The 15,093-nt window shown below is 35.8% G+C and overlaps 1 protein-coding gene across 1 annotated transcript in view; it reads right to left on the bottom strand.

Moving 5' to 3' along the window:
• Positions 1–4,937, bottom strand: part of LOC150108732 (disco-interacting protein 2-like) — a 936,780-nt gene extending 931,843 nt beyond the window's left edge. The window contains exon 1 of the mRNA XM_090416186.1: positions 4,808–4,937. The gene's annotated coding sequence lies outside the window, so the exon portion shown is untranslated. The remainder of the gene's footprint in view (positions 1–4,807) is intronic.
• Positions 4,938–15,093: the final 10,156 nt, after the last annotated feature.

Raw genomic sequence — 15,093 nt, 5'->3', positions numbered from 1 at the left:
AACTATCAAAATCATCCTGCAAAATTTTGACATCCTGAGCATTCACTATTGCTCTACCCAACTTTGCATCATCAGCAAACAGATGCACCGTTCCTCTCAGATCCTTTCCTATATTGTTAATGAACAAATTAAACAGTACAGGTCCAAGAACAGAACCCTGCAGCACACCACTATTCACAGGCCATCTTTTCGCCTCTACTGAATAAACCACTCTCTGATATCTTTCCATCAACCACCCTCCTATCCATCTCACCAACCCTATATCCATTCTCATATGCTGCAGTTTACTGATTAGAATTCCATGTGGTATCCATCAAAGGCTTTAGCAAGGTCCAGTAGAATCACTGTAAACCCGTTACACTTATCCAGTTCAGCCGTCACTGTGTTATAGAACGTGAGCAAGTTACTAAGGCATGATCTACCCTTCACAAAACCATGCTGTCCCTCATACAGTATCCCATTTTCATCTATCCAATCTTGTATTTTCCTCTTGACTATTTTCTCCAAGACCTTGACAATTCCTGATATGCTGATCGGCCGGTAATTTTCAACAGCAGTTCTTGAATACTTCGTAAATGTCACTCAAAGTTTGACTGATTTATTTATCTTCCACTCTGATCTCTGTCATAACAAGAATTGACTAACCCAGACCCGAAACTCAAATTAAACAAAATGGTCAAAGGCACTGACAATTCTTTAGCCGCTCCTCGCACGACACGAGCTGGTATACCATCCAATCCCACAGATGAATTGACATTGAGATTTTGTAATAGACTATTCACCACAATTCCCATATAAGTTGTTGGTTCTTCCATTTCTGCAATGTCACCACCTGGATGATATACTCTTACAAAGTGCTCACGCAGTAATTCTACTATATCAACTAATTCGGTTACCTCCCTACCATCGGCATTCATTAAAATCAATTTGCAGTATACATTTTTTCTTTTACTTGCAACATATCGAGAAAACTGTTTGGGATTCTCTTTAGCCTGCATTGCTAATGTTCTTTCATAATCCGCTTTTGCTTTTCTTACCACACTTGTTACCCTTCTGGCCTGGACTTTATACCGTTCATGTGCCTGCCGGTCACCTTTCTCCTTAAATTCCCTCCACAGTTGTTTCTTTTTTTGCAGCTCAAGCTTAAGTGTTATTCATCCATTTAATCCCTACTTGATTTATTATTCGGACTCTAGGTATACAGTCAGCCATTGCCTCCTGCAAACACTTCTTAACTGCCTCCCATGCACTATCAACATCTAGCCATTGCAGTTTTACATGCCATGGCACTGAACCAATCAAACTCCTAAGCTTGTCATACTTATCAGCCCGATAATTCCACATGTACCGTCTTAATTTTAAATTCCACACCTTTAGCCACCTCCCAAGTCAAGACCCTATGATTACTCTCACCAATTGGTGGCAATGTGATCATATTCGTTACAGTCAAATCCTCAGATGCAATTACCAGATCAAGCACTCTCTGACCCCTAGTATTTTCCATTACATGCTGTCGCAGATCGTTATCTCTTAATAACCGCATAAAATCCAATTCCTTCCTCCCATGTGTCCTCTCCTCCTTCCAATCAATGTTACCATAGTTGAAATCCCCCATAATAATTACCCTCCTTCCACTCATTTCTTCTATTTGCTTATGCACATCTCCACCATCTATTCCATCAGCTGGTCTATAGCAGCACCCTGTGTATTTTGTTCTGCTAGCCTTAATCTTACACCAAATGGCCTCAAATGTGCTCTTTTCTCTATCCCGAGAAAAGGATAGAGAAAATTTCTATTCTTCTATTAACTTCTATTCTCCTAGGCTGCATCACCTGACTCCATGGAGGGTTTTTTTTTTTTTTTTTTTTTTTTTTAAACAACAAGCCTTAAAAAACTCAATTCAAGCCTACAACCTATTGGCCGGAGAGTAGCTATGTTATCCACTTGGCTAACACTTTAATGTGGCAAGGTTTATGTACCTTGGGCCACAGAGATTGAAAGCCATATATTATAATGATGGGATTGTACTGCAAGAAAATGATGAGGCTGAGATGTGGATATGATAATATACAGGGAATTGAAATACATTTATCCATCACAAATGTCAGAAAAATAGCTCAAAGGATTGCATGAATGTTAACAAACATACTGACAAACAGAGATAAGGATATAATAACCTCTAAAATAATAAAGAGTAATAAATAATATAGAAGTAATAAATAAATAATAATGCCTCTTTATAAAAAAAGAAAGCACAGGTTTGAGGAGTTACCAGGAGATTAAGAAGAAAGCCAATGACAGAGCAGAATGGGGGAAATTGCTGCTGAGCTACCAATACCAAGACTGATGCAACTGATGATAATCTCTTTATAAGTCTTTGATATGAGCACATCTGGATCATATTATGCATAGATTCAACTGTTTGGCTCTTTTGGAAACATGAATGTTGTGAAGAGGTTCATTGACCAAAATGATGACTGGAGTGTGGAGTGCTTTCTAAAATCTAAAGGAATTTTATTAAGTAAATGCTAAAGAAATTTTTCAATACATAACTGGATGGGAAAGAACAAGGAACATCCCTGGAAGTCACGTGACACTCTGCTCTGACAACACTGCCACCTGGAAGTCATGTGAGTGTTGTCAGAAAGAGTGTGATGCCTAGATTTTTTTGCTTCAAGAGTATGGAATGAGTGGAATGGGATGGCAAATGTGGTATCTCGAGTGTCATCAGTGAGCAAATTTAAGGATAAATATGATAATCACTACATAAATAATAGTTAGGGTGAACCTCTCAAAGTTTCAGACTCAATGAAGAGGCCCATGTAATAATAATATACTGATAACTCAGTTCAGCAGAGAAAACCTAGAAATTTCATTTCATCATTCACTTTATATTCCTGAAGTGCAGTAATCAAGAAGTAATGCACATCAAGAACACTTTTTATATATATATATGGGCACTCCTGAAGATATTCCCCCCCCCCAATTGCATAATTATTATTATTATACAGTATTTCCATGGAGTCTGGAGACTCATCATAAGAGATCCACACATAATGGGGACATCACGTGCATGTTATCAACCAGCTAAAAGAACTAACAATAATAAAGTTATTAAAAACACCAGAGTACCATGTAAAGTTTAAAATTACTATTAAAATCAGATAAAATTAGCCCGATTCACTTTTAAGATGCACTGCTAAAGATACAAATTGTTTTTTTTTTCTTTATTAATCAAAATGTGTACAGTACTCAGACTGATGCTCGTTTTTGCATGTAATAATATCCTTGAAAAAAAGAAAAAAAAGTGCATGAGTGGAATATAAATTACCAGAAGTTCCTGAAAATGAGTTCCAAGTTTAATATATATATATATGCTATTGCTTGAATAGTCTATGAACTCCATGGAGGTTTGTTGTAATAATCATTGGAACAATTTGTTGTAAAAACTACCACAACGCATCTTTGACTTCAGGCAATTTGTAACAATAATATCCCACATGCTCCTCCAATATTTTTTGAATGCTAAACTTATTCATGCTGCTGTTTCATGTCCCATGAATGCCATTACTGATCTATAATGATGAGTCTTCGGAGTCCTTGGAAGTGTCACTAATAATAAAAATCTAGATAGTGAACTTCCTGCAAATATGTATTATGGTTTAAAATGTGTCATATACACAGTATCAAATGTCATCTATTGAAAGAATAAAACTAAAAATATGATGGGGGTGTGGGAATAATAACTTGTAGATATTATCAACATTTTACAGACCAAGAATTTAAAGACAGACTGAAAATGCATCCTTAACAATACTTATATAAGTTTAGCATTCAAAAAATATTGGGGGGGGGGGGGGGGGGGCATGTGGTAGTTTTTACAAATTGTTCCAATGATTATTACAACAAACCACCATGGAGTTCGGTGTGCCATTCAAGATGAGGCTTCAGCAGTTGCCAGTTAATTGAGATAATTTTGTTACAAATTGTGTAGTAGAGTAGTGTGCCCTCCTACAATGAGTCCTTGGAATATCAAGTAATAATAATAATAAGTATTACTTAATAAATACTCTTCATTTCAATAAAAGTAAGAGGAGTAACGGCTTTTTCCGCTCCGGCGACATGGTGGGCCATTGTGACTGAGAATTTTATTGGGCTAGTACGGCTTTCGAGGGTCCTGCCCCTGCATTGCGGGATTTCGCAGTGTGGTGCGTACGCCGCCGTTCAGAATCATAGAAATGTACGATTCCTCCTTCTATATCAAGGTGCAAAAAGAAATAAAATAAATAAACAAAGTTTCAAACTAACCAAGGCAGTTAAGAGATAGCATTTAATATAGTATTTCTTTTAAAACTGCATTATTTACTATTCACATTATGTAGTACTTAACTGCGTGCATAAATCAAGAGTTTGTAGTAAAGCCTTACTCTATTTAATACGGTGATGTTCGGGTTATGTTTTTAAGCAACACGGTTTCGCAGTTTAAAAAAATAAATAAATAAATATAAGTAACAGACTAATTCGTTTCTGGCAAACCTACACATCCATGTCACTTCGACAAATGGGAGAGGGGGATAGAAAGGGAAAGAAATGTGTCAGGATTAAGAACAAATTCTTGATTACCTTTCATTAAATGCCCTAACCGAATAAAATTATTATTTTTGTTTGTTTGTTTGTTTGTTTTTCTTGCGAGGTTAAAATATCATAAATTCATTAAGCAAACATCAGCATAACTTTCATGCAATAATGCGGGGAAAAAAAAGTTATGGGCAGAAAATGAATTTTCTACTGTTTATTTAACACTGACCGCATTTCACAAGTTAGCACAGTAATTGGAGACTTAGCTAGGCAACATTCGATATCAATCTTGCCAATCGAAGAAAAACTATTTTACTCGTTTTTGATCTTCTCCTATACGCCTCACCTAACTGATCAGTTCCCAGTATTTTTATGTTGTAAAGCTGCAGAACACAAATATTAGGAAACATAATTACAACCACAAGGACAAATACATTCACTCTCTAACAATGACTGAATAGCTTATGCCAAAAATTTTGATACTCCACTAACAATTCTTTGGCCGACAACGATCAGCTGCTGTGAGGTCGCTTTACGCAAGCACCTCTGTCTCTTTCATTTTACGATTTATATAACTTGTTCCACTGGATAACTATTATTATTATTATTTATCTCGTGTTTTCGCAGTTCCTCTTCTTTTAACTAGTTTTACTTAACAGGACTGTAAATGGAGTGTGATTTATATGTATTATAGGATGGAAACAAAATATCGTTTATCCTTTTTGTAGTGGATATGTAGAATTAAACAATTATTCTAAAGATAGCAAAAGCGGTAATTTTGAGTATTTTCTTATACTTCCAGTTTCGTAACTTTCCGTATCCCTAATGATTCCCGTATCCCTTTAGTATACACAAGCAATTTACAGACAAAAATACTAGCTGTGGTTGTGGGCAGTAGATGGCGTTGATGTAGGTGATTGGTAGTAGAGCTTCGGTGTAGTAGTGGAGACGGAGTGTTGTATAGTAGGTGTTCACCCGCGATGAGTCTTCGGACTCCTTGGAGGTGTCACGAATAATAATAATAATAATTGAATTCATTGCTTTCAGCTGCAAACTCATTTCATAGTTATCATCCTCATTCCTTTTAATGATTTAGACTTATTAGAGCTTTTTACTCCAATGGAAAGCATTAGTCTCTGTAAAGGATGACTTATTTTCCTTTTTGTTTTGTTAATTTTTTTTTTCAGAATCGTTTATTATTATCATACTGGGTACTCCTGACGGCAAGACAGTCAAAAATCCATCAGTGATATTGTTTTGAAGATGTCTTTGTGTGCCGTATCACACGACAGTTCAATTATACATTCAATATCTGAATCCGGCAATTCTGTCTCATATGCTGCGATCACTGTAAAAAGGTTCCTTATCCATGCTTTGTTGCTGTTGATTGACGAAAATATTCCTTCAGACTTGCCTGCAGTCCTGGCATATGTTCCTTGATAACAGCTGAAATCTCATCAGGCATGGAAATCATATTATACTCTTTTTGTAATTCTGTTAGCTTTGTAAAAGATTTGTAATTCCCTGCTTCCACACGACGGGGTCACAAATTGAGTTTTTTGTTGCAGCTTCCACCTTCTCTTGCACTTTAAATACAGTTACATTGCTACTTTGTAATGTCAGATTAAAATTATTCAAAAAATTAAAAATGTCACGAAGGTAGGCAACCTTGATTAACCAATTGACATCATGAAAACTGTCTTTGAATTCAAATATTACATCCCTAGCCATTGGGGGATGTTGGTCTAAGAACATTAAAATTCAATCCTTCATTTCAATAAGTCTTCTTAAAACATCCCCTCTTGACAGCCATCGCACCTCGCAGTGTAAAAGAAGATGTTCATATTCACTCCCCATTTCTTTGCACAACACAGATTATTCTTGAATTCAACAGACGATATTTTATAAAGTTTATAAATTATACACACTCTTGTGTAGTTTCATTTAAAAGCAATGCATTCTTTTGACGGCCAATGCTTCTCTATGAAGGCTACAATGCACCCATACGCAGTCTGGTGCTACGGCTTTGAACTTTGGAAAAAGTCCAGTATGTGCACCTGCCATTGCGAGGGCTCCATCGCTGCTCAGTCCCACACATTTCTTCCATTCAATGCCCTTTTCACTGATGTAATTTGCAATCAAATTAAAAATTTATTCAGCTGTTGTTCTTGTTGTCAGAGGTTTACAAAAAAGAAATTCTGTGTGAGTTGTATTGTCACAATCGTGTCTCACAAAACACATTAAATTAGCATTTTCCGATACGTCTATACTTTCATCGACTTTCAAGGGAAAAAAATTGCACTTTTCTAAGTGACCTACGACAGTTTCTTCGATATATCTACCACTTCCATGATTCTACGCTTCACTGTGTTATTTGATAGCGTCAGCATATTTAATTGGCTCTCCTGTTTTTTTTTTTTTTTTTCACATATTCGAGATGCTAACATTTTCATTGCTGGAACTATTAATTTTTCGGCAACTGTGTGAGAATAACCAGTTTCAGCAATTAATTTTGATATTTCATAAGAAGCCATTACAAGGTTGTTTCCAGACTGAGCGCCCTGAGAATAATTCGAAGACATTGTCTTCTTGGTAGCTATTAGTTCTCTCTTTTTATTTATAAAGAAATCTATTGGCTTATTACTGTAGTTCGGATGTTTCAATTCCAAATGGCGCTTCAACTTTGAAGGTCTTATGGACTCGTTTGAAAGTGTCGCGCAACAAATAACACATAATGGTTTGTCATCAGAACCTTTGATGAAACTGAATTGTATGTAATCCTCAGAAACTGTTCACTCCAGTACATCTTCTTTTTTTGTAAGAGTAGTAGATAACACATCGTGCGGCCGTTTGTAAGTGCTGTTCTCAGAACTCGTGCCCTGCTTCACGTCACTCGATTGTTCATTGGTGCTAATCGAAGAGTTTGTAACCGGCACGTTTTGTTTGTTGTTTTATTACCCATTTATCCATCGTTAAATGGGTAATGGCAAGATGAAGAAAGAATTAAATAAATTATTTAGAAACAATTATAATAATTACAGTTGTTCAGCCGAACCAACCGGGAAAGGTACACGTAATCAGTAAATACAAAAAAAAAATACGCTCTCTCTCGATGCTTAACTCAAACTGAACAAGCAGAATGAGTACTTGGCGGGTGAGTAAAACAAACACCGACCGCCAAACGATTCGGCTGGTAGCAAGGTTGCCGCCACGCAGCCTCTCCATTAGTTGAGCTACTTTCCCACGAACAAAGAGACTGTGAAATGGCGACGCGGATGGAGAGCGTTTTTCGTGTCTATTAATTAAATTATCAGGGCCGACTCTAGAATTTTTGCCGCCCCGTGCAATCTATTACTTGTCGCCCCAGCACCAACCTCAAATTAACTTTTGGAATTTTGAAAACCATTATGTTCAACATGAGCTTCATTACCATTAATTTTAAATATAGTACCATTAATAATAATGCACTGATAAAGTGATTAAGTAATAATTTATTACTTACATATATGGAATGATCTTCACTTGTACAACGGTGAACTGTTGAGTTACATTTAACTATAGAATGTACACGTTATAGTTTTAGTTATTTTCAATTATTTTAATTAGAATTTATATTGTTTTTAGTATCTACTGATTAAAAATACATTTTTCTTGCTTTCATATTTGCAAAATCAGAAATTAGGTCTGCATAGTCTAATTTCTGACCGATTTCATGTTCAATTGAAATCATGGCAAGACCTTCCAATCTAGTTTCGGCCATTGTTGAGCGTAAGTAACTTTTAATACGATTCAGTTTTGGGAAACTACGCTCACCACTTGCAACCGTCACAGGCAATGTCAGTAATATTCTTGGGGCGACAGCGACATTCGGAGCAAAGTTATTTTCAACAATAAAACGAAAAACTTCAATTGGCGGGGTATTTTCTGGTACTAATTTGGACACTACTTTCAGTTCATCACATAGCTCAATTGCATCGATGTCTCTATTTTCTTCATGTGTTAAAACGGCTTCTAGGTTTTTACAATTGTCTAAGAGCTCATTTGTCATCTCAGATTTTAATTTAGTGATGTTATATAAAAATGAAAAATGTGAACTGTGATGTTCCAATTGCTCGAACCTTTCTTCAATAGAATTAGTTGCAACATCAATAATAAAAAAGAAAAACTAAACTTTGAATTTTGTTTTGGGATCTAAAATAGGTTCATCTCTTGCTTCATAATCATGATGCTTTTTCTGCTGACGCAATCTGGTACTTTCGAATGTTGGTTTCAAATCAGCATCAGTTTCGACTTTCTCAGCTAATGTTGTAGCATCGACAAGAAAATTTTGAAATGATTTATCATTTCTGAGATTTTTAAGACTTTTGAGAACATTACACAATGTTGTTATGGCGATAGACAATTCCATCTTTATGCTTTGCAATAGTTTACTTGCAACATTAATTTCATTTAAAACATAGTGCCATATAACCAGACAACATAAAAATTTAGAGTCTCTAAGTTTTAGAGCAAGGGTTTCAGCTTCCTGTCTCGCCATTTTGTCTACTGACTCATCATCAGCAATTTCTATCAGTGCATAATAAAACTCCTCAATATAGTATATTAAAGGACGAATAGCGTCGATTCTAGATTCCCAGCGAGTTGTACTTAATGGCTTGGGCGTTAGGGTTGTAGTATGTCTCTTAAGCATTCCCCAACGCAGCGTTGACGCTGAGAAAAACACATACAATTTCTGAAATGTTTCAAAAAATGAAATCCCTTCTCTAGATAACATTGCGGCATCATTGACCACCAAATTGAGAGAATGAGAACAGCAAGGGATATAAAAAGCTCTTGGGTTCAAGTCCCTAATGCGTTGTTGAACTCCTGAATGCTTTCCTTTCATGTTCAATCCATTGTTACAACTCTGGCCACGCATGTTTGCGATTGAAATATTCATATCTGATAATTTTCTTACGATACATTCGATTAACGCTGAGCCTGTAGTGGCTTCTACAGGAAAGAAACCAAGAAAATGTTCATGAATATTGACATCAGTTGGATCCGTATTAATAAATCTTACAATTAATGTTAATTGTTCAATGTGGCTTACATCGGGAGTAGAATCTGCAACTATGCTGTAATATTTAGCTTTCTCAACCATGGAAATTATTTGTTTTTTATGGTTGCAGAGAGGAGAGCAATCAATTCATTTTGAATATTTTTCCCAATATAATGTTGGGTCGAACCACAAGATACTCTCATTAAATGTTCAGACATAGCACTGTCAAATCTGGCAATCAGTTCAACAAGCTGTAAAAAATTTCCATTATTAGGATCATATAAATTATCAGATGTTCCACGAAATGGTAAGCATTGTTGACCCAAGAACTGGACAACAGCAATTAGGCGTTCCATTATGCTCCTCCAGTGCCGAATTTCTGAATTTAATAACTTTTGATGCATTGAATCAATTGTCTGTTCTAATTTAAGCCTGAACGATAATTCAATCCACTTTTTATGGGACTCCAAATGGTTTTTGGATTTCTCGTGTTCATTAAGATACACATACAAATGGCCCCAATCATTATACCAATCAGTAGTGAATGACATTTTATTACAGGAAAACAACTTACAGCAGAAACAAAATACAGAATCTTTTTCTTTTGAATACACTAACCATGATCGATTAATATGTTCTCCATTGCTTAGTTCCCTGATGTAAAAGAAAATTTCCTACCATTAGAGCTGCGCGGAAAAATGAAATCACTGTTTGGTTTCTCTGGCTGGCCTTTTTTACGAGATCCAGTCTTTCGGCTTAAAGAAGGATTCCATCTAGCTGGATCAGTGTAACTATCAAGTTCATCACTTAAATCTCTAGATTCGGAAATTGTCATATCAGTCCCATTTTCGAGATTCCTTGCAATGTCTATGTTACTGGGATCCGAGTTAGAAATACTTGCCATGAGCTCAGAATCATTGGTTTCGGTACATTTACTTATTTCCTTCTGCCCTACATCAACTGATTCAGTTTTTAGATATTTAAGTAAAGTCCCACTATGTTTTTGAATATCACGTACTTTTACCAGTTTCCGTTTGCGATATTCTGCACCTGATAGTTTTTTCTTTTATCGGACATTGTAATCTATTTGAATATTAAAATTGTTTTAAACCCTACAATAAAATATTATTGTTAGTATGGTATTATTTAGTAATTAATGGAGGTTGAAACACTGTACTAACTATTAATTTACATAAAACTCAAAAAAAATCTTATCACTGTAACATTCACTAACACTGAGCAAAATCAACTTTCCTTAATACACGCTCAAAAACAAGTGAAACGTTCTGGAGATTACACTCTCGACGGCCGTTACTCTAAGACAGTGTTTCTCAAACTTCAGATATCCGCGGACACCTTAAATTTTTATTATTACGAAGTACCCCTAATTAATTAATTTAAAAATAAATAAATTAATTAAAAATAAATAAATTAGCCAGCCTGTGTAGCTCAGTAGAAGTGGCGTTTGCACTCTACGGCGCTTCACCGCAGAAAGAAAGAATTTGGTGGTTCAAATCTAGTCGCCGAATAGAGGAAATTTTTCTAAGCCTTTTTTCGACCGATTCCCGAGTTAGTCGATCTCTGGCTCGGGCTAGCGGGTTTTTACTCCCGGAAACTCGGGTTTTTCGTCCCGTAAACTCAAGAAAATCGACCATCGAACCCACACTATTTTCAGACATTAAAAATATTGTGTTAGGATTAGGGTTATGGACCATGAGATGGTGGCACTATCTTGCCGCCTTCTTCACTGCGTACCGATGAATCAGTGAGAGCCTTGGGCCAGCTATCTCTCTGATTTGATTGGCTACCAGTGGAGATTGAACTGCCCACTCAGTCTCCGAAAGTTAGATAGGGTGAATGGCCCCGCCTACTCCCTATACGGGAACAAATAGGAGTTAGCTGATTTTTTTTTTGATAAATTAATTATTTAAAACGAATAAATTAATTAAAATTAATAACTTAATTTAAATTATTAAAAAATTAAATATCTATTTTATTTGAATTTATATGTTCATATTAACAAGAAATATGATTTATTTTTAATAGAACAAACTTTATAAAGATACTATAAAGTTTTACTTACTTGAAATAATTTATCATCAATGAGAGGAGTGAAATTACTTATGGTGAGATAAAATTTCAGCAAAATTTGGCTCTAAAAAAAAATCAGCTAACGCCTTTTTTATTCCCGTATATACGGGAGTAGGCAAGGCCATTTAGCCCTATCTAACTTTCGGAGACTGAGTGGGCAGTTCAATCTCCACTGGTACCCAATCAGAGACAGATGGCCCAAGGCTATCACTAATTAAGCGGTACGCAGTGAAGAGAGACGGCTCAAATGTGCCGCCATCTCGTGGTCCCTAACCCTAACACAATATATTTAATGTCTGAAATAATGTGGGTTCTACGGTCGATTTTCTTGAGTTTACAGGACGAAAAACCCGAGTTTCCGGGAGGAAAAACCTGCTTGCCCGTGCCAGAGATCGACTAACTCGGGAACCGGTCGAAAAAAGGCTTAGAAAAATTTCCTCCAGTCGAGACTAGACTCGAAACCAAGACTTCCTTCGTGCGGCCAAGCGCGGTGGAAAAGAAATTTGGCTCTATAGTTGTTAATTTCAATTTCAGATGCGGTTCGACATCTATAATGCGATTCATCTTCTTCGTCTTAATATCTACAAGGGCCGAAAATCCAACTTCGCACTGATATGAACTTGGAAATAGAAAAATGAACTTTAGAGCTTTATCTGTTAATTCAAGAAATTCATTCTGTATTTGTAGCCAAAATGATGATAACATATTCTCGCTGTATTTATTTTTTAGGAAACCATCAGAAGCTAGTTCTAAAAGTTGTTCTTCTATTGACGATAGACCCTTTGGCATAAATTTGTTTTTATTGAAAGGGTATCTTATCCACTCAATATTCCAGTTCAGGGAAATACTTTTCTAGATTCATTTGTATGCTTTTTATATGCTGCATGATAGAAATTTTCACATCATCATCAATTTGTTCATTTGAACTTGAGAACAATGCATGAAGCGATTGAAACGAGTCAAATTCTTCATTACCAACCCGCTTTTGACATTACTTCATTTTTGCCAACGTGGTGTTCATTTTATCTTGGATATGAAATATAGAAATTTCCTTGCCTTATAAAGATAAATTAAGACTATTTAATACAGTAAATATATCTGCCGGGTATGCTACTTGAATGAGCCATTTCCAATTATGTAAATGCTTTTTTAATTCGAACTTTTCATTAAGAAACACTTATAGTTCATTCTGAAGTTCAAATAAACGAGTAAGGACTTTTCCACGATAAAATCAACGAACATCGGTATGGAAAAAGGAAGAATCCTTGAAACAAGCCCTTCTTTTAGATCCGATCACGGATTTCGCTCCGTCCGTGCTTAGTCCAACACAACTTTTCCAATCAAGCTTGTTTTGATGCATAAATGAATTTATACTTCGAATATTTCTTCTCCTGTTGTATGTTCTGGCAAAGGTTGGCAATAATCAAGATCGTCATGAATTTTTTGATTTTTTCGTACTTAACGAACACTAGAAGATTTGCAAAATTTGTAATGTCGGTGGAATCATCTACCTGCAACCGCATAATAACGACTCTTACACATATCGGATAACAATGTTTGTTTTATATTTTCAGCCATTTCAGTGATTCTTCGATGAACGGTACTATTTGAAAGGCAAATCCGATCAAAAGATCTTTTTGCGTTATCTCCGATCATAATTTCCGCTATTATTTTTGCTGCAGGCTTGACCAAAGTTTCAACAATTGTTTCCGCTGCACCACTTTTTGCTACTAATAGCGGCACACGATATGAAGCTTCTAAAGCCTTCATGTTTTCACCACATGACACGATCGACATAACTTTTTGAGATTCTTTTAAATTTTTTAGTTTATTTTGAAAACATTCGACAGGTTTGTCCTTGCGTTCATTATGTTTCGATTCAAAATGGCGATTTAAATTACATGGCTTCATGCCTTCATTTTTTAAAGTTTCACCGCAAATTACACATAATGGAATAGGTTCCTCTTCATTTTCCGCCGATGAAAATCCACATTTCAAGTAATTCATATCGTACTTACGAAGTTTTCTCATCTTCTTCCTAGTTGGTTCTTTAGAGATGTCAGACGACAAACACTTATCAATTTCACTTGATCCAGATACAATATCAATTTCTTGTTGCTGACAGCTACTTGTATCTACTATGTTCCTCTCTTTTGGGCATTTTAAAAATCCAGTCTTTAACCAGTGATTCATACTTAAGAATTTGAAAGCTAAAAAAATTACCATATTTAACGAACAGTCCTTCAACAAATGGCTAGTGAAAGCAGAACGCGAAACAGACAGCAATGGCAGGCCAGTAGAGATAAAGCAGCTATGAAGACGTTCATATGATTGGTGCGGTATTAACAAAAGATCGCGCTACTAATTGACAAAGACAAGCCGACAGTTCAGTTGAAGTACTAATTCCCTTAAACCGAATTCCATAACATCTGAAACACATTCACTATATATTTCTTAGTTTTAACACGTTCACTCAAACAAAACCATGTTGCCGGTGCACCATATGGTTTTGATTGTCTACTATACAGCATTTTCTGTGGGAGGGATTATGCGATTCATTAGTTCCGTTTTTATCCCAGTTGTCTCTAATTACAATGTTTGTTGAGAAACATATTACGCAGCTATGCAGATGTCTCTGTACCTTATTCAGTGATACAATAGGAACGTTTTACGATCTCAAACTTAAATATTATTCCATGCGTTAATGATGCATATCCGAAAATTGCCACGAACCTCCTGAAGACCTTTCGCAGACCCCCGGGGGTCCGCGTACCACACTTTGAGAAACACTGCTCTAAGAGAAGGACTCTAGTGAAATTTTCAATTACTTCGTATATGATTCGTTTTCTAGTACACGTGTCTTGCCCTAGGCAGTAATTCATATAATCGGATTAAGTTCCAAATTCCCGTGTTTAGTTCACAATGTATGCATACTCAATACTAAGAATTAGCATGATTAATACAACTAACAACTACAAGTTTTTACAAATATATTACAATACATTATACAAAATAGTGACACACAATAGTAGGTAATATTTTAACATTTATTCTGATGAACAAAATTGGCCTTGGCAATGGCAGATTATGTTAAACTCTGAATGAGATACTATTATATTATAATTCTTCTCATTCAGAATTTAACACCAGCTAACAGTGGGAAATTCAATTCATTCATAGTAAGTTAATAAGCACAAGATGGAAATATAATATCGCATAATGAACGTTTAAATGTAGTTTTATTGCAGATTCCATTGTTGAATATGCAAGGAATAGAGAAGAGAGGCGAGAGGGAAAGAGAGTAAGTGAAGAATGACTCGCATAGCTTCGATTACCGAAGAGCATTACGCGAGTATCATTGGTCGACGGATTGTCGGAAATAG

Source organism: Typopeltis vanoorti, chromosome 3, assembly GCF_054136105.1.
Source record: "Typopeltis vanoorti isolate ZY-2024b chromosome 3, IOZ_Tvanoo_1.0, whole genome shotgun sequence".
Lineage (NCBI taxonomy): Eukaryota > Metazoa > Arthropoda > Arachnida > Uropygi > Thelyphonidae > Typopeltis > Typopeltis vanoorti.
The sequence above is the reverse complement of the archived record's forward strand: the minus strand, read 5'-3'. Positions and strand labels throughout refer to the sequence as shown.